The 6,857-nt window shown below is 47.6% G+C and overlaps 1 long non-coding RNA gene across 1 annotated transcript in view; it reads left to right on the forward strand.

Annotated features, from left to right (window-relative positions):
• LOC310675886 overlaps positions 1-4,601 on the forward strand; it is a 217,881-nt gene extending 213,280 nt beyond the window's left edge. The window contains exon 2 of the long non-coding RNA XR_014510282.1: positions 4,395-4,601. This is a non-coding gene — a long non-coding RNA (uncharacterized lncRNA). The remainder of the gene's footprint in view (positions 1-4,394) is intronic.
• The last annotated feature ends 2,256 nt before the right edge of the window (positions 4,602-6,857 follow it).

A 6,857-nucleotide genomic window follows, 5' to 3' on the forward strand; every position in this document is an offset into this window, starting at 1 on the left:
CATCTTCAGGCCGGTGCTTTCGGCTTCTTGTTACTGGAACAAGAAGCCGAAAGCACCGGCCTGAAGATGACGAGTGAGACCTCGTCGAAACGTCGCCTAGACACCCCAACTTTTACACGGGAAGACACCCGAGGACACCAAAACCTGCATTCCTGTACCCGTGAAAATCTACGAAAGCAAATATATATATATATATATATATATATATATATATGCATATATATACACACACACACACACACTAGAACCTTGTCTTTCTAAATAATCATTCAAGCACTTCCATTCCTTCTTGACTGTATTAATTGGCTTTAATCTTATTATATCCGTCAATTTGGCCAGTTCCAAATATTCACATAATTTACATAACCATTCCTCTTTGGTCGGTACCTGGTTACCCTTCCAGTACTTAGCCACCAGGATTCTCGCTGCAGATGTCGCGTACAGAAATAATTTAGTATTTTCTCTATAAATATCACTATTCAATATTCCCAAAAGGTATGTTTCTGGTCTTTTACAATAATAATAATAATAATAATAATAATAATAATAATAATAATAATAATAATTTTTTATTTATACCCCACTCTCCCCGGCCAGAGCCAGGCTCAGGGCGGCTAACATCATAAAACTAACACAGTATACAAAGAACATAAGAACATAAAAACAGGCAATCAATTAATTAAAATGCATCTTAAAACTAACTGAAGGTAAAAGGACCCTTGACCATTAGGTCCAGTCATGGCCGACACTGGGGTTGCGGCGCTCATCTCGCTTTATTGGCCGAGGGAGCTGGTGTACAGCTTCTGGGTCATGTGGCCAGCATGACTAAGCCGCTTCTGGCGAACCAGAGCGCATAGAAATGCCGTTTACCTTCCCGCCAGAGTGATACCTATTTATCTACTTGCACTTTGATGTGCTTTCGAGCTGCTAGGTTGGCAGGAGCAGGGACCAAGCAACGGGAGCTCACCCCGTCGCGGATTCAAACCGCCAACTTTCTGATTGGCAAGTCCTAGGCTCTGTGGTTTAACTCACAGCGCCACCCGCGTCCCAAATCTTAAAACTAGTTCAGAACAAATTAAAATCTGGACAGATGGCAGTCCACAGGTAAAATTGAGAGTGGTTAATATTCTCCACAGGTAAAATTGAGAGTGGTTAATAGGGACACGGGTGGCGCTGTGGGTAAAAGCCTCAGCGCCTAGGACTTGCCGATTGAAAGGTCGGCAGTTCGAATCCCCGCGGCGGGGTGCGCTCCCGTTGTTCGGTCCCAGCGCCTGCCAACCTAGCAGTTCGAAAGCACTCCCGGTTGCAAGTAGATAAATAGGGACCGCTTACTAGCGGGAAGGTAAACGGCGTTTCCGTGTGCGGCTCTGGCTTGCCAGAGCAGCGATGTCACGCTGGCCACGTGACCCGGAAGTGTCTCCGGACAGCGCTGGCCCCCGGCCTCTTGAGTAGATGGGCGCACAACCCTAGAGTCTGTCAAGACTGGCCCGTACGGGCAGGGGTACCTTTACCTTTAATATTCTCCAGGGCCAAATGTGAACCAAGGAGATAGTCCACCTGATTGAGGATTCTGTTTTCATTTTCCATCTGCGGGTCTACCTCTCCCAAGCCAAACATTTAAAAACCCATGAGAGATCTACGACTGTCAGCTGGCGCTGTGTTGCAGATGTTTCCCATGGAGACTAATCCTGCTACCAACACCCAAGGAACATAAATATTATGAGTCAAAGAGTTAACAGCCAAGCTAGCAGGACGCATGAACGGAATTGCTGGCACTCCGGCAGGCCTGAAATAATAATAAAGAACAAAGGGGGGCTTTCCAGGCTGTTACTATTTTTGGGTGAGATTCCACTGCATGCCGGCAAATTTCATTTCTGCAATTATGGTCTATGGGGTGTTAGGGTTGGGGGGCTCATCAGCCTGGGAAGGTAGCCCAGATTGTACCCAAGAACACCAGAATAACACCTTTTCCAGGAACTGCAGCCAGGTTTTTTCCCCTTCTCAGCCTCAGTTTCCTCTATGTAAAATGGGAGCAACAACCTAAACCACAGCACTGAGGAATGTGGCAGAATGGCTATTTGAGCATGTCATTCTTTCTGCGTCCAGCTGACATGTCAACACATTTTTTTATGATGGTCTCCCCCTTTTATTTAAAAAAACACCACCAGGCAGGGGTCATGTGACAAGAAGCCACCCCAAAGGTGCAGACTGTCCTGCCATGGATATGAACAGGCAGCAATGGTTTCACCTGATGGATGCCTGCCTGTTGAAGAGATGCCTAAGATTGCAGTGGTGTGGAGACCACACTAGCACCAGCAGAAAGTTGAATCCGTAATGTTCAACACTTTCCCAATCCAGTGCTCCTTCAATACAATCTCACTTTGCCCTTCGGAAATATACTTTCCTGGCCTTTGGTTTGTGGGAGCAGGCTCTCCCTCATGTGGAGAGAACCTGAAATATACTCAGAGCCGCAAAGTGATTACATGCTCTTTATTCAGCTCATAGTGGTGAGGAGGAATGAATGAAAGTCCCCTCAAAGTATCTGCTTTATATACATTATTTACACAATGGGCTGCACATGATTGGCTAATTCCGGAATTCTACTGTAAGCCAATCAGGTTGTGGATTCACTTCTATCTGGAGCATGACTGGGTGGTTCCTGCCAACCAATCATACTGCTGCATTGTTCTAGGACCAATCAGACTGCTACATTCTGAATCCTATTGTTCTAGGACCAATCAGACTGCTGCCTTTTGGATCCTATTGTTCTAGGACCAATCAGACTGCTGCAGTTTGGATCCTATTCAACTCAGTACATAACAGAACCAAAACAACAAGGAAAGAGATGGGGGGGGGGGAGGATGCGGAGTAGCTTGCACAAAACAGCAAACCATGGTTTGGGCAGAATACTTAAGCTAACAGCTTTCCCAGATCATCATCATCATCCCACCATTGCTCCACGGGGTTCAAGGTGGCATACTTTTGTGCTGCTTCTTTGGCGATCCCTCGTAGCCAAGTAAGATTGTCTTCCATAAACACAGTTTTAACAATGAGATTGTAAGTGACTGTGGAGGCCAGTTCTGGATCCACACGTCCTTCCACAGTGGGGACATGGGTTTCTGGGCGGGAGTTGATCACGGTGTGGATTTGCCAAGCGTGTCTTCCTCTTAGCGTGTTTCTCCCTTGCGTCCTAGAATCATAGAGTTGGAAGAGACCACAAGGGCCATCGAGTCCAACCCCCTGCCAAGCAGGAAACACCATCAGAGCACTCCTGACATATGGTTGTCAAGCCTCTGCTTAAAGACCTCCAAAGGAGACTGGCAGCAAATTCCACTGTCGAACAGCTCTTACTGTCAGGAAGTTCTTCCTAATGTTTAGGTGGAATCTTCTTTCTTGTAATTTGGATCCATTGCTCCGTGTCCGCTTCTCTGGAGCAGCAGAAAACAACCTTTCTCCCTCCTCTAGGTGACATCCTTTTATATATTTGAACATGGCTATCATATCACCCCTTAACCTCCTCTTCTCCAGGCTAAACATGCCTGAGTTCGAAAGTCTTCAGAGCCCATGACACCTTTGGTAAAGGCTGTTCTCCAATTGGAGCGCTCGCAGGCAAGTGTTTCCCAAATGAAAATAATGAATGAAATAAGTGTTTCCCAAATGAGAATAATGGGGCAATAACACAACCCTGTTTAACATCTGATCGCACTGTGAATGGTTCTTTTTGAGAGTCATTGTTATCTGCTATTGTTGCTGTCACATTATCATGGAGGAGCCGAAGGATGTTCACAAATTTATCTGGGCAGCCAATTTTCAGAAGGAAAAGTCCACAGGGCATTACAATTTAGTGTCAAAAGCCTTAGTCAGGTCAATAAAGGCTATATACAGGGGTTGGTTTTGCTCTCTGCATTTTTCTTGAAGCTATCGAGCGCACACCTCCCCCAATGTGAGATAGTGTTTTGCCTCTCCTCTATTTGAGCCCTCTATTCTAGCAGCACAGGAAGCTGCTTTAGATCAGGTCAGCAATTTGAAACACTAAAATGTTTCCAAAATGATGATTTAAAGAAACTCTGGGGTCCTCCGGATACCCCTTTTATTGAGCAGTCATGAGGATTTGCACTCCTGATGGTCTAGGAGCCGGTTACACATGTTCCCGCTTTCAATACCACATCTGCGAACATCTCAGAGCGACAGGCTCCTGACCATTGAACACCCTATAGCTGTGACGTTAACATATGAGAGTGCTGGAGGTGAAATAGTTAAACAGGTTACCCAATCAGAACCCAAGGGGGTGGAGTCAGAGGGACTATAAAACCAGCTCTGGGAGGAGTTCGTTGGGAGTTGGGTGGTTGGTTGGAGTGGGAGTGGATTGGGATAGAGTCTGTGGGCAGGTTGAGTTAGTGTAGAGAAATAAGCTGAGTCAGGTACAGTTAGGAACTGGGAAGACAAGTAAATATCTGAGAGGTGGTTTAGTGAGTGAGAGCAGGTAGCGGAAGTTATAGGTCTGGATAGGCACCCCATGATTGTAATTGACCGAGACTGTTTATGAAACCACACGCTTGTTAAACTGCAATAAATAAACAGAAGTTTATGTTCCAATTTAACCCTGACTGGACTCAGTATTGTACCAGGTAGGGCCTGGGTGGTGGCAGTGAGAAATAAAGTGGTGGCACAGGGATCAATAGACGGTGAAACGTCCGGGGACCCTGTGTGATCGCCACAATAGCTTCCTCCTGAATCCTGCAACTTCCCAAAACGCAACTGCCCTAGTTTACATTTTGTCCTGTTTCTGTTTTGCACGTGGGTAAAAGCCTCAGCGCCTAGGGCTTGCCGATCGAAAGGTCGGCGGTTTGAATCCCCGCGGCGGGGTGCGCTCCCGTTGCTCGGTCCCAGCGCCTGCCAACCTAGCAGTTCGAAAGCAGTCTCGGGTGCAAGTAGATAAATAGGGACCGCTTACTAGCGGGAAGGTAAACGGCGTTTCCGTGTGCGGCTCTGGCTCGCCAGAGCAGTGATGTCACGCTGGCCACGTGACCCGGAAGTGTCTCTGGACAGCACTGGCCCCCGGCCTCTTGAGTGAAATGGGCACACAACCCTAGAGTCTGTCAAGACTGGCCCGTACGGGCAGGGGGGGGGTAAGAGCATCCCTCGGTACGCAGGTGGCACTGTGGGTTAAACCACAGAGCTTAGAGCTTGCTCATCAGAAGGTCGGCGGTTCAAATCCCCGCGATGGGGTGAGCTCCCGTTGCTCAGTCCCTGCTCCTGCCAACCTAGCAGTTCGAAAGCACGTCAAAGTTCATGTAGATAAATAGGCGGGAAGGTAAATGACGTTTCCGTGTGCTGCTCTGGTTCGCCAGAAGCGGCTTAGTCATGCTGGCCGCAGGACCCGGAAACTGTATGCTGGCTCCCTCGGCCAATAAAGCGAGATGAGCGCCGCAACCCCAGAGTCGGTCACGGCTGGACCTAACGGTCAGGGGTCCCTTTACCTTTAAGAGCATCCCTCCAAATAGAAACAACACTGGAGAAGCATCGCAGAACTAATAAAGAGGAATGGTGCGTGGACTGACCAGTAGAAATCCACCATTCATGAAATGGGTGACATTTTGCAGACTCTCACCCTTGCAAAAAAATCCCCACTCATCTAATGTGGCTCATCTCAGGTGTCTTCTCAACTCCAGACAAGATCCAACCAGTCTAGCCTATGACCTGTTCTTCTCCTACACCTAGGAAGACACAGCCTCCAGCCATGTGAGGAGAGCAAAGTCCACTCCTCCTTCTGGAAGCCACACTAAGTAAGAGGTTCGCTCGTCACACTGGAAGAGACTGAAAATACTACCTTTTTGTACACAAAACTGCACTGGCAGTGTTGCTGTGTTATAGCAGCCGTGTGGTGCTGCAGCTGCAGGCGAGGGTACAGCTGGAGTGGTGGGGCTGGTGGCAAGGCGGGTGCAACGGCAGGCACAGGAACGAGGCAGGGGCATCAGGAAGTTTTGCCTACAGTGCCCAAACGCCGCAGAGTGGCCCTGGTAGAAATCCCTGCCTTTGCAGAGCTGGAATGCACAGGGAGAATCATAGCAAACAACAATAACTACAGTGGTACCTCGGGTTAAATACTTATTTCGTTCCGGAGGTCCGTAGTTAACCTGAAACTGTTCTTAACCTGAAGCACCACTTTAGCTAATGGGGCCTCCTGCTGCCGCTGCGCCGCCAGAGCACAATTTCTGTTCTCATCCTGAAGCAAAGTTCTTAACCTGAAGCACTATTTCTGGGTTAGCGGAGTCTGTAACCTGAAGCGTCTGTAACCTGAAGCGTCTGTAACCCGAGGTACCACTGTACTAGTTATGGGGAGGCCTCTAATTTTTGCTCAAGGATTACTGTTCATTAATAATCAAAGTTGTTTTGTGTATGTTACATCAATCACAGTTGTAATTCTACTTCATCACAGTCCCATTTTGCAGATGAGAGAGCAAGGCGCTGGGCCTCAGGCAGAGATGGGACCTGAAAGCAGGTCCATTCCCGCCTCCGCCACTTTCCACTGGGCTACTGTAGCTTTTTGGAGGAAACAGCCCATTCTTCATCCATCTTCCCACTCCTAAGGAACAACTTGCCCTTTCAAGCCAGGGATTGCTTTAAGGGCTTGTGTATAAAACCATCAATTGATCTGTTGAGTCCATTATCTTATGGAGTTGCTCTTCACAGCTTTGCCAGCAGGCAACTGAGAATTCAATGCCTCTTATTGTATTTTATCATTGGCTGGTGATCTACAAAAGATTCTTTAAAAGGCTGCCAAACAGAAGTCTACAAGCCACTGCGGGCAATGACGGGCAGAAATACACAAATACAATCATTTTTGTTTTGCTGTT

Source organism: Podarcis tiliguerta (genome assembly GCF_965153285.1).
Source record: "Podarcis tiliguerta genome assembly, chromosome: 4".
NCBI lineage: Eukaryota > Metazoa > Chordata > Lepidosauria > Squamata > Lacertidae > Podarcis > Podarcis tiliguerta.